Genomic DNA, 11869 nt, shown 5'->3' with positions numbered 1-11869 from the left:
ACTCCCACGTTAACCTAGTTAACGTGGACGCTAACGTGAGGAAGGGAGGTGACGCCAACATTAGTGACACCCAACATTGTCACTAACGTTGGAAGGAGCCCACACATGCCACCATGAGCCACGTTAACTCCCACGTTAACTTAGTTAACGTGGAAGCTAACGTGGATAAGGGAATGTTGAACCAACATTAGTGACACTCAACATTGTCACTAACGTTGGAGATGGCTAGCATAGGCCACGTTAGAAGCCACGTTAACCTAGTTAACGTGGACATAACGTGGGAGCTAAGGGGCACATTAGAACGTTAGTGACAATGTTAAGTGTCACTAACGTTCTCGAAGGTTGGCAAGCCTACGTTAAAAGAGCCACGTTAACTAAGTTAACGTGGACTCTAACGTTGGGAAGGGGGAGGCTTCTCAACGTTATTGGGAAAGTTGAGTCCCAATAACGTGCGTGAAGGACAAAGAGGCAACGTTAGTGGCAACGTTTGTGCCACTAACGTTGAGGTTAACGTGACTCTTACTTGGGTAAGGAACGTTAGTGAAAAAGTTGAATGTCACTAACGTTCTCGAACCCATATTTTCACTGAACGTTAACACCACTAACGTCCTGAGCTAAAGTCTCTGCCCACTTCATAATTTCTCTCTGCAAGTAAAGCCAAGCCCAATGAAGAAGATAACTGCTTCAAACTCAAGATACAAAGGCCCAGACCCAAGACTTGTAGAACCAACTAGAAGAGTAGAAGAGTAGTATATATAGGAGTAACTTTGAATTATTTTGAGAGTTGGAAAATATAGGGAGCCTCTGGGCATAGAATTACTCTCTGTATTTACTTTCTCTGCACTTCTAGGTTTCATCATGTATTCTCCATCTTTGTTTTCATTTTCCAGAGCTATGAACAACTAAACCCCTTTCATTGGGTTAGGGAGCTCTGTTGTAATTTGATGGATCAATACTAGTTTTCATTATTCTTCTTCTATATTTTCTCTTGATTTTACTTGAAAGCTTTCGATCTTCATCCAATTGGATAGTTATCTTGGAAAAGAAGCTATTCATACTTGGATCTCTTCTGAACCTTGAAAGAGGAATGAAGAGATCAAGCTAGAAATGCTTTCTCATGCTGGACCAAATTGGGTTTGGATGGATATGTGACTATAATCCTCTCAACACTTGATTTGGGAAATGCATGTGGTATAATCAGTGACCATACTTCATCTCTTCTCATGAGCAATTGACCAAGGAATTGGCTATTGATCAAGATTTGAGAGATTGAATTACAAGAAATTATAATTCAATCACTTAAGATTGCCAAGGAGATCAATGAGTGCATTGATTGAGGAAGAGATGAAAATGAAATTGATCCGGAGAATGCAACATCTCCTAAGCCCAATGAACTCCCCATTTCTGATCTTACCCATTCTCTTTAATTTCTGTTATTTACTCTTATGAGCAATTCCCCCATTCCCATTTACAATTCTGCAATTTACTTCAGTAATTTACTTTCAGTTCTTTAATTCCAGCATTTACTTTTTCTGTCATTTACCTTCCCGCCATTTTATTTTCTGCAATTCTAAACTCAAATCCTGGATTCGCTCAACTAGAACATTCCTCTAATTAAAGTTGCTTGATCAATCAATCCTTGTGGGATTCGACCTCACTCTATTGTGAGTTTTTACTTGACGACAAATTTGGTACACTTGCCGAAGGAAATTTGTTAAGAGGCAAGTTTTCTGTGCATCACTTGGGAGAGCACTAGGAGGGGGCAGTGATTTTCTTACTCAGCTGTCCCACTTGTGCCTCCAAATTTCTAATGGAGGACCTTGTTTTATTCATGAAACTCACAGTGGCCTTAGATAGATCAGAGACTAAGTTTGCTAAATTAGTGGTATTTTGTTCAGAGTTCTCTGTTTGTTGCTGAGTGGATGATGGAAAAGGCTTGCTATTGCTAAACCTATTTCTTCCACCATTATTAAAGCCTTGTTGAGGCTTTTGTTGATCCTTCTATGAGAGATTTGGGTGATTTTTCCATGAGGGATTATAGGTGTTTCCATATGGTTCACCCATGTAATTCACCTCTGCTATTGCAGGATTTTCAGGATCATAAGCTTCTTCTTCAGAAGATGCCTCTTGCGTACTGTTGGATGCAGCTTGCATTCCATTCAGACTCTGAGAAATCATATTGACTTTCTGAGTCAATATTTTATTCTGGGCCAATATGGCATTCAGAGTATTAATTTAAAGAACTCCCTTCTTCTGAGGCATCCCATTACTCACAGGATTCCTCTCAGAAGTGTACATGAACTGGTTATTAGCAACCATGTCAATGAGTTCTTGAGCTTCTGCAGGCGTTTTCTTTAGGTGAATGGATCCACCTGCAGAAGTATCCAATGACATCTTAGCTAATTCAGACAGACCATCATAGAATATATCCAGGATGGTCCATTCTGAAAGCATGTCAGAAGGACACTTTTTGGTCAGTTCCTTGTATCTCTCCCAAGCTTCATAGAGGGATTCACCTTCTTTCTGTCTGAAGGTTTGAACATCTACTCTAAGCTTACTCAGCTTTTGAGGAGGAAAGAACTTGGCTAAGAAAGCCTTGACCAGCTTATCCCAAGAGTTTAGGCTATCTTTGGGTTGAGAATCCAACCATATTCTAGCTCTATCTCTTACAGCAAAAGGGAAAAGCATGAGCCTGTAGACTTCAGGATCTACTCCATTAGTCTTAACAGTATCACATATCTGCAAGAATTCAGTTAAAAACTGAAAAGGATCTTCAGATGGAAGTCCATGAAACTTGCAGTTCTGCTGCATCAGAGAAACTAATTGAGGTTTTAGCTCAAAATTGTTTGATCCAATGGCAGGAATGGAGATGCTTCTTCCATGTAAATTGGAATTAGGTGCAGTAAAGTCACCAAGCATCCTCCTTGCATTATTATTATTTTCGGCTACCATCTCCTCTTCCTGTTCGAAAATTTCTGTAAGGTTGTCTCTGGATTGTTGTATTTTAACTTCTCTTAGTTTCCTTTTCAGAGTCCTTTCAGGTTCAGGATCTGCTTCAATAAGAATGTTCTTATCCTTGCTCCTGCTCATATGAAAAAGAGGAGAACAGAAAATAATAATAGGGATCCTTTTTACCACAGTATAGAGGTTCCCTTGTTGTTAGTAGAAGAAGAAAAGGGAGTAAGAGTGAAGAATAATAGATAATCCAAATACAAGGGTGAGGATAAGAGCAGTGATTTGAGATGAAGAGAAGTGTTAGTAAATAATTAAATAAATAGAAGGAGATGAGAGAGAGAAATTTTCGAAAATAATTTTTGAAAAAGAGTTTGATGATTTTCGAAAATTAAAGGGGAAAAAATTTAAAATTAAAATTTAAAACAATTATTTAATTAAAAAGAATTTTTGAAAAAGAGGGAGGTATTTTCGAAAATTAGAGAGGGGAAGTTAGTTAGGTAGTTTTGAAAGAGATAAGAAACAAAAAGTTAATTAGTTAGTTGAAATAAATTTGAAAATCAATTTTGAAAAGATAAGAAGATAAGAAGTTAGAAAAGATATTTTTAAAATCAAATTTTTTTTTTGAAAAAGATATGATTTTGAAAAAGATAAGATAGAAAGATTTTTTTTTTGAAAAGATATGATTGAAATTAGTTTTAAAAAAGATTTGATTTTTAAAATCACAATTAATGACTTGATTCACAAGAAATCACAAGATATGATTCTAGAAATTAAAGTTTGAATCTTTCTTAACAAGTAAGTAACAAACTTGAAATTTTTTGAATCAAAACATTTATTGTTGATAATATTTTCGAAAATATGATATAAAATTAAGAAAAAGATTTTTGAAAAATATTTTTAAAATTTTTTAAAATAAATAAGAAAAATGAAAAAGATTTGATTTTTGAAAATGATTTTGAAAAAGATAAGATTTTCAAATTGAAAATTTGATTTGACTCATAAGAAACAACTAAATTTTTAAAATTTTTGAAAAAGTCAATCCAAATTTTCGAAATTTATGAGTGAAAAGGGAAAGAAATTTTTTTGATTTTTGAATTTTTAATGATGAAAGAGAAAAACATGAAAAAGACTCAATGCATGAAAATTTTGAATCAAAGCATGTGATGAATGCAAGAACACTATGAATGTCAAGATGAACACCAAGAACACTTTGAATGTCAAGATGAACACCAAGAACTTATTTTTGAAAAAATTTTAAGAAAAGAAAAACATGCAAGACACCAAACTTAGAAATTTTTCATGTATAGACGCTATGAATGCAAGAATTCATATGAAAAACAAGAAAAGATACAAAACGAGAAAATATGAAGATCAAACAAGAAGACTAGCCAAGAACAACTTGAAGATCATGAAGAACACTATGAATGCATGAATTTTCGAAATTTTGCATAAATTTTTAGAAAAAATGCAATTGACACTAAACTTGAAATTGACTCAAGACTCAAACAAGAAACACAAAATATTTTTTTGATTTTTATGATTTTATGAATTTTTTTTTTTGGATTTTTCGAAAATTAATGTGAAAAAGAAAAATAAGGATTCCAAAATTTTTAATATGAATTCCAGGAATCTTTCAATGTTAGCCTAAAGCTCCAATCCAAGGGTGAGACATGGCTCACTAGCCAGCCAAGCTTTAGCAGTACAAGCAATTCCCTAACATGTGGAGGCCTCAGTCCAAAAGAATTTAGACATGGCTCTACAGCCAGCCAGGCTTCAACATGCTTCATGAAACTCTAGAATTCATTCTTAAAAATTCTGAAGAACATAAATTAGAAATTTTTTTTTTGAAAAATTTTTTGAAAACAACATAAAAGTTGAAACGAGAAGAAAAGTACCTAATCTGAGCAACATGATGAACCGTTAGTTGTCCAAACTCAAACAATCCCCGGCAACGGCGCCAAAAACTTGGTATGCGAAATTGTTACTCTGAGGTTGTAAAATTTATTGTTCGTTCTCTCCCTGGCAATGGCGCCAATAACAGGTGCACAATACCATGGTCCAAGCATAACTTCACAACTTCGCATAACTAACCAGCAAGTGCATTGGGTCGTCCAAGTAATAAAACCTTACGTGAGTAAGGGTCGATCCCACGGAGATTGTTGGTATGAAGCAAGCTATGGTCACCTTGTAAATCTCAGTCAGGCGGATAATAATTGATTATGGAGTTTTCGAAAATAAATAATAAATAAACAGAAAATAAAGATAAAAATACTTATGTATATAATTGGTGAGAATTTCAGATAAGCATATAGAGATGCTTTCGTTCCTCTGAATCTCTGCTTTCCTGCTGTCTTCATCCAATCAGTCCTACTCCTTTCCATGGCAAGCTTTATGTAAGGGCATCACCGTTGTCAATGGCTACATCCCATCCTCTCTGTGAAAATGGTCCAAATCCTCTGTCACGGCATGGCTAATCATCTGGAGGTTCTCGATCATACTGGAATAGGATTTACTATCCTCTTGCGTCTGTTACTACGCCCAGCACTCGCGAGTTTGAAGTTCATCACAGCCATCCCTTCCCAGATCCTACTCAGAATACCATAGACAAGGTTTATACTTTCCGGATCTCAGGAATGGCCATCCATTGGTTCTAACTTATACCACGAAGATACTAATAACTCGGACTCGGTCCCCTGTATTAGATATCTAAGAGATACTCATTCTACCTTGGTTGCATGTAGAACGGAAGTGTTTGTCAGGCACGCGTTCATAAGTGAGAATGATGATGAGCGTCACATAATCATCACATTCATCATGTTCTTGGGTGCGAATGGATATCTTAGAAGTGGAATAAGTTGAATTGAATAGAAAACAGTAGTACTTTGCATTAAATCATGAGGAACAGCAGAGCTCCACACCTTAATCTATGGAGTGCAGAAACTCTACCGTTGAAAAATACATAAGTGAATATAGGGTAAGCATGGCCGAGTGGCCAGCCTCCCATGGAGGTCTAGAGATCTAAAAATGATCCAAAGATGAAAATACAATAGTAAAAAGTCCTATTTATACTAAACTAGTTACTAGGGTTTACAGAAGTAAGTAATTGATGCATAAATCCACTTCCAGGGCCCACTTGGTGTGTGCTTGGGCTGAGCTTAAAGTTTACACGTGGAAAGGTCATTCTTGGAGTTGAACGCCAGTTTGTAACGTGTTTTTGGCATTCAACTCTGGCTTGTGACGTGTTTCTGGCGTTTAACTCCAGACTGCAGTGTAGAACTGGCGTTCAACGCCCTTTTGCATCGTCTAAAATTGGCCAAAGTATGAACTATTATATATTTCTAGAAAGCCCTGGATGTCTACTTTCCAAGGCAATTGGAAGCGCGCCATTTTGAGTTTTGTAGCTCCAGAAAATTCACTTTGAGTGCAGGGAGGTCAGAATCCAACAACATCATCAGTCCTTCTTCAACCTCTGAATCTGATTTTGCTCAAGTCCCTCAATTTCAGCCAGAAAATATCTGAAATCATAGAAAAACACTCAAACTCATAGTAAATTCCAGAAATGTGAATTTAACATAAAAACTAATAAAAACATCCCTAAAAGTAACTAGATTCTACTAAAAACATACTAAAAACAATGCCAAAAAGCGTATAAATTATCTGCTCATCAATTAGCTTAGGCTAGTGAGAGCGTGTATCATCTAAGTGTGGGGAAGTTTGGGAATTTTGGTTGAGGAAAAAGTGGATTTTTGTACTTTTGTTAAAAATTTTAGGAATTAGGTATATACTCATGCATTAAATGCTTAAACCATAGGCATTGACACTCTTGTATATATTTTAGTATGAAAAAAAATAGAAAAAGAAAAAGAGAAAAAGAAAGCAATAAAAAGGGGACAAAATACCCCAAAGTAAAGTAACAATAACAATGCATATGAGTTATGATTAAAAAGAAAATGCATGAGTGTGTAAGAAAAGTGAGGAATGGGTATTTAGGTTTGCTTTGAGTTGTATAGGTTGTTATGTAGGTTAGGTGAGAGCTTAAGTTAGTCAAAGATTCAAATTTTAAGCTCACTTGACCATATATAACCTTACCTTGACCCTAGCCCCATTACAACCTATGTGTTCATACCCTAGACCGAGCTATACAGTCCGGGTCGGACGAAGACAAAACGACCGACCTCTTGTAAGGTTGGCTCGTCACCGACCTCTTCCCAAAGAGCTCGGCCAAATCACCACAGAGGCCCAAAACAGGCCCAAAGCAGAAGAACACAACCCACCTAAAGGTGGCTGGCCAAAAGGTAAGTGATCTCACCAACAAAAGATAAGATAAGATAACTAACTTATATCAAAGGAAGATCACCAAAACACTACTATAAATACACTGGAGCACCTAGGTATAACACACATTCCAACTCTACTAAAAACATGCCTAAAGCCCATGCTAACTTAAGCATTGGAGTTTCTTGCAGGTACCACCCCCCTTTGTTGAACAAGGATCCGCAGCATCTCCTGTGTCAACAAGTCGGACGCGGCAGCCCAGTCCAGATCTGAAGATCTCATCCGAGATCGACCTCCCTATTTCAGGTAACCCTCAGAACATTGGCGCCGTTGCTGGGGAACCTGGAAGTCATCCCATCACCATGGCAAGCAACCCTGCCAACGACCTCAACTCGGGACTAGAAGAAGGAACGCCACTTAAAAACATGAACGCCACACTGAACTCCCCAAAGGATACCCACCAATCCAAGGGAGACAAGCAGACTTAGAACAAAGAAATTCTAGATGCCATTCATGAACAGCAAGATCACCTCAAACAGCTCGAACAAGAAGCCGAACATCAGCGGAAGCCGAACGAGATCTTCGGAGGGAAACAAGACAGCGTCGAGTACTGGAAGACAAACTCTTGAAGCTCGAAGCCGATCTCAAAACTAAAACCACCCGGTCCAACAAAAAAGATAGCCTCCATAAGGACCAAGACCCATTCACAAAAGAAATCATGAAGGCTAAAGTCCTGAAGGACTTCAAAGCCATTAACATGACCCTATATGATGGCACGTTCGACATAAGTCATCACCTCAGCAACTTTAGAAGTCGGATGTACCTTACGGATGCCTTAGACGCAACCCGTTGTAAGGCTTTTCCGAACACTTTGACTAAAGAAGACCAACCTACTGAGAAACCCAGAAAGTACCACAACTACACCCCTCTTCGGGTGTTCCTTGTAGATGTTTACCGAGAGATATGCCTCATTGAGAAGATCTCACCCCCTCGCCCGATTAAACACAAGAAAGGTGGAAGTCGGACAGAATATTGCGAATACCACCGAATCTATGGGCATTCAACTAACGAGTGCTACGACCTGAAGAATGTCATAGAAAAATTGGCGCGAGAGGGGAGATGATGAGCGGATAATTTATACGCTTTTTGGCATTGTTTTTAGGTAGTTTTTAGTATGTTTTAGTTATTTTTTATTATATTTTTATTATTTTTTATGCAAAAATCACATTTCTGGACTTTACTATGAGTTTGTGTATTTTTCTGTAATTTCAGGTATTTTCTGGCTGAAATTGAGTGACCTGAGCAAAAATCTGATTCAAAGGCTGAGAAAGAACTGCAGATGTTATTGGATTCTGATCCTCCTGCACTCGAAGTGAATTTTCTGGAGCTACAGAAGCCCAATTAGCATGCTCTTAATTACGTTGGAAAGTAGACATCATGGGCTTTCCAGCAATGTATAATAGTCCATATTTTGCCCAAGATTTGATGGCCCAAACTGGCGTATAAACGCCAGCTATAGACCCTTTTCTGGCATAAAATGCCAGAACTGGCACCAAAACTGGAGTTGAACGCCCAAACTGGCACCCAAGCTGGTGTTTAACTCCAAGAAGGGCCTATGCACGTGAAAGCTTCAAAGCTCAACCCAAACACTCACCAAGTGGACCCCGGAAGTGGATTTCTGCACTATCTGCACTTAGTTACTCATTTTCTGTAAACCTAAGTTACTAGTTTAGTATAAAAACTACTTTTAGAGATTTATTTCGGAACTTATGAAATTTTACATCTCATATTGTATCTTCTACGGCATGAGTCTCTAAACCCCATAGGTGGGGATGAGGAGCTCTGCTGTGCCTCAATGGTTTAATGCAATTACTATTGTTTTCTATTCAATCACGTTTGATTCTATTCTAAGATACTGACTCGTACTTCAATATAAAGAATATGATGATCCGTGACACTCATCATCATTCTCAAATTTATGAACGCGTGCTTGACAACCACTCCCGTTCTATCTGAGCTCAACGTAGTCATTGGGCGACAGCTTGAGTGCGTATCTATTGGGTCTCTGATCCACGGATTTGACTTGCCTCTCCTGACAATAGAGCATTCAAATCCGTGATATTAGAACCTTTGTGGTAGAGGCTAGAACCTATTGGCAGCATTCCTGAGATCCGGAAAGTCTAAACTTTGTCTATGGTATTCCGAGTAGGATCTGGGACGGGATGACTGTGACGAGCTTAAAACTCACGAATGTTGAGCGCAGTGACAGTGTGCAAAAGGATAGAGAGATCCTATTCTGACACAAGTGAGAACCGACAGATGATTAGCCGTGCAGTAGCTGTGCCTGGAATTTTTCATCCGAGATGAGAGATCCGACATTTGATTAGCCGTTGACGAACGGATTCTTGCTAGTAAAGAATTTTTATAAAAATATAATCCCGTTGTAGGTATAGTTTCTAAACCAACAGAGAATCCTTTCGTACAAAAATTTGGTTGTCACAAGTAACAAAACCCAATAAAATTTATAACCGAAGTATTTAAACCTCGGGTCGTCTTCTCAAGGAATCGCAGGGAAGTATGATTTATTATTGGTTATGGAAAAATATATAATTTTTGGGTTTTTAAAATAAGGAATAAGTAATTTAAATGACAAGAAAAATAAATTAATAATTAGAAAATCTCTTGGCAAGGTATGAGAACTGGAAATCCTATCCTAGTTATCCTTATCAGGTGTGATGAGAATTGGATTTTGCTCCCACTTAGTTAACCCTTACTAAATAAAAGAAAGTCAAGTGGACTAATTAACTTGATTCCTCAAGTCCTAGTCAACTCCTATGGAAAGACTAGCTTTAGAGGGATCCAAATCAATCAGCAATCCCAATTTCCAATCAACTGCCGAGTTTGATAACTCAACTGTCACCAATTACTTAACCAAAGCCAAAAGGGGAAAATAAATCTAAATTAAATTGAAAGCATCATAAATAGAATAAAACAATCATTAATCTGAAATACCTCAAATTGCATTAAATAGAATATTCAAATCTTAACATGAAGAGTTCATAAGCAAATTGGGCAACATAAGTCAAATACAAGTAAAAGTATTAAAGTAAATAAAAGTAGAAGAGAACATAAAAAGTAAAAGAACATTGAACCTGGTATGAAGAAAATAACAATAAAATAAGAGAAATCCTAAATCCTAATTCTAATCCTAAATCCTAAGAGAGATGAGAGAGCCTCTCTCTCTAAAAGCTACATCTAAAAACCTAAAATTGCGTATTATGGAGTTGTATGCATTGTTCGATTGATTCCCCCACTTTATAGCCTCTAATCTGTGTTTTCTGGGCCGAAAACTGGGTCAAAAATAGCCCAAAAATTGTCCCCAGTGATTTCTGGTACGTACAGGTCGCTGCAAAGTCACGCGAAAGCGTCGTCTACGGGTTTGCGTGGATTGGGTTTTTGCCAGGTCACGCGTCCGCATGATCCACGCGTTTGCGTCGTCTGGCTTCGGAGCAGCTATGGAAAATTATATATCGTTGTGAAGCCCCGGATGTTAGCTTTCCAACACAACTAGAACCGCGTCATTTGGATCTCTGTAGCTCAAGTTATGGTTAATTTTGTACCAAGAGGTCAGGCTAGACAGCTTTAGCAGTTCCTTCAGTTTCTTGTATTCCTTCCACTTTTGCATGCTTCCTTTCCATTCTCTAAGCTATTCCTGCCCTGTAATCCATGTAATCACTTAACGCACATATCACGGCATCTAATGGTAATAAGAGAGGATTCATATTAGAAAATATAAGGCCAAAGAAGCATGTTTTCAATCATAGCACAAAATCAAAAAGGAGAATGTAAAGCCATGCATTTTGTATGAACAAGTGTATGAAAGATTGATAAAATCCACTCAATTGAGCACAATATAAACTGTAAAATAGCGGTTTATCAACCTCCCCATACTTAAACATTAGTATGTCCTCATGCTAAGCTTAAGAGAAACTATAAGAGTGAAGAGGAATGATAGAATGTATGAAATGCAACCTATCTATATGAATGCAACTACATGCAGAATGCTTTTTCCTACTTGGTTTAAAAGTAAATAAATTCTACAAGAATAAATATGAACTGGATTTCACTAATTCAAATCACAAAATAAAGTACAAGTGAACTTGCAGAAGAAAATAACTCATGAAAGCCGGGAACAAAGAATCGAGCATCGAACCCTCACTGGAAGTGTATGCACTCTAATAACTCATGTGTTTAAGGTTCGATCTCTCAATTCTCTACTAATTTTGCTTTCTAAGGCTTGCTTTCTTCTACCAATCAACAAAAATTTAATGCACAAATACACATATCAAGAGGTATTTTAAGGGTTGTAATGGGGTTAGGGTCAAGGTAGGATTGTATTTGGCCAAGTGGACTAAAATCTGAATCCTTAATTAACTTAAACTTTCCACCTAACTTTAGACAATCCATGTAATCATAATACCACATCTAACTATCTATTAACGATGTTTTTCACATATTCATGCATTCTAATTTCAAGTACAGTACATATGCATTGCTTTCACCATTTACTTTGGGGCATTTTGTCCCCTTTTATTATTTGCTCTTTTTCCTTTTCTTTTTCTCTCTCTCTTTTTTCTTC

The 11869-nt window shown here is 37.2% G+C and overlaps 1 non-coding gene across 1 annotated transcript; it reads left to right on the top strand.

The window, feature by feature from the left end:
• Positions 1-2448: 2448 nt before the first annotated feature.
• LOC148577713 (small nucleolar RNA R71) lies at positions 2449-2556 on the top strand. The gene has a single exon (XR_015903697.1). It is a non-coding gene; the product is annotated as a small nucleolar RNA R71 (small nucleolar RNA).
• Positions 2557-11869: the final 9313 nt, after the last annotated feature.

Source organism: Arachis ipaensis, chromosome B1, assembly GCF_059453495.1.
Source record: "Arachis ipaensis isolate K30076 ecotype BB chromosome B1, ASM5945349v1, whole genome shotgun sequence".
Lineage (NCBI taxonomy): Eukaryota > Viridiplantae > Streptophyta > Magnoliopsida > Fabales > Fabaceae > Arachis > Arachis ipaensis.
This window is presented reverse-complemented; position numbering and strand designations above follow the sequence as displayed.